Genomic DNA, 1655 nt, shown 5'->3' with positions numbered 1-1655 from the left:
TACTTAAGAAAGGTACATTTAAAACCCTAAAAACAACCAGTGTGGAACTAAAACAATCTACTCTGAACCTATTGACTTGAACAATACCATGTGGGAGGGACAGCCTAGATAAAGTCATAGTGCAAACTGTTAAGTCTGTATATTGGATGAATTCTAAAACCCCTTTCTAAAATATCAGAGGATTAAAACTTTTGGAAATGAGTAGAACATTGAAATTAATTGATCTAGTGCTATGTCAATCCTGCTCAATCGGTTCCCAAATGTCTTCTTTTAGTTATTTCCATTAGTCCTTACATGGAAACCATATCTGACGCTTTGGTGACATATTACATACAAAATCAATTCAACCTGTTAAAAAGATAAAATGTAGAAAAAAATGACAATTTAATATATGAAGCATTTGCTTATATAAAATTTTAAATTTATAATTCTGTATTGTACTTTTAAATATAACATACGATAATAATTTTCCATGCAGTTTTATAAAAGTTTCATAATAATGACTTTGGATGGTTGCATAGCATTCATTTATTTATGTAATCATGATTTATATAACTATTCTCCTATAGTTGGATATTGGATTTTTCCCAACATTTTGTTGCTATGAATGTATGCTGATGACATAAATATATTCTGATTTACTTTTATTTCTCTGGAATTATTTTGACAAGACAAATGACTCTAATCAAATTTTTGTCTATATTATTCTTATTGTTAACCAAAATATACCAATTATATTCTGCTGCAAAATATTAGCAGTAACACTAATTGTAGTTATTGTTTTCATTGAAATTTGCTAAGATGGTGAAAAAGTAATACTTTTAAAGTTTAATCTTCTAATTTTCTTTTATTTTAATACTAAATATATAAAACTATATTCCAATTTATGTCATAAATTTAAAGAGACAAAACCCAATAACACTGTCATATAAAAATTGGTAAGAAAGTATTGTGTAAATAAACCTTTAAACTATGTCCTTCAAGACTTGAAAGATCTTTGTTCATTTCCCTTACCCCCGTCCATCCAGGTGAGTCTGACTCATAGAGACCCTGTTAGACAGAGCAGAACGCCCCCCCTTGAGGTTTCTCAGACGAAATCTTTCCAGAATTTGACGACCTCATATTTCTCTCATTCAATTCTGTAGGCTTTTTAACAAAACTTATTTATATTTTGTACCATTCATGCAGGACTTGTGTACCTAATAGGAACATAGTATATTGACTACTGAAAATAACAAAGTTCATCAGACAGAAAATAGACAATATGAATATGTGTTCATTGTTTATTTAAAACTGAATGCAGATTTAAAATTACTTACAAGACACTCAGTGTTAAGTATTTTTGCATCATAAATGAACTTGAATATCAGGTAAAGCTTGATCTTAACTGTAGGAGATTGGCAATACTCATAAAACATAGCTATAAATCCAAGCGTATGCCAGAGTTTGCTAGTTATAACTCCAAGCCCAATGGTCGCTAACTGAAAAATCAGCAAACTAAAAATGGCAACTAAATATGTAAGCTAAATATGGCACATTCATATGACTGAATAAAAGGGAAAATCAAAGAGAACTGCTACAAAATGAAAGCAAATACAATTTTTAAAATTAGCAAAAAGTGTAGCTGTTATTTCTTAAGATATGTCTATATACCG

Source organism: Echinops telfairi, unplaced genomic scaffold (assembly GCF_000313985.2).
Source record: "Echinops telfairi isolate 266 unplaced genomic scaffold, ASM31398v2 ScPeMD7_21;HRSCAF=78, whole genome shotgun sequence".
NCBI classification, from domain to species: domain Eukaryota; kingdom Metazoa; phylum Chordata; class Mammalia; order Afrosoricida; family Tenrecidae; genus Echinops; species Echinops telfairi.
Note: the sequence above shows the minus strand (reverse complement) of the source record.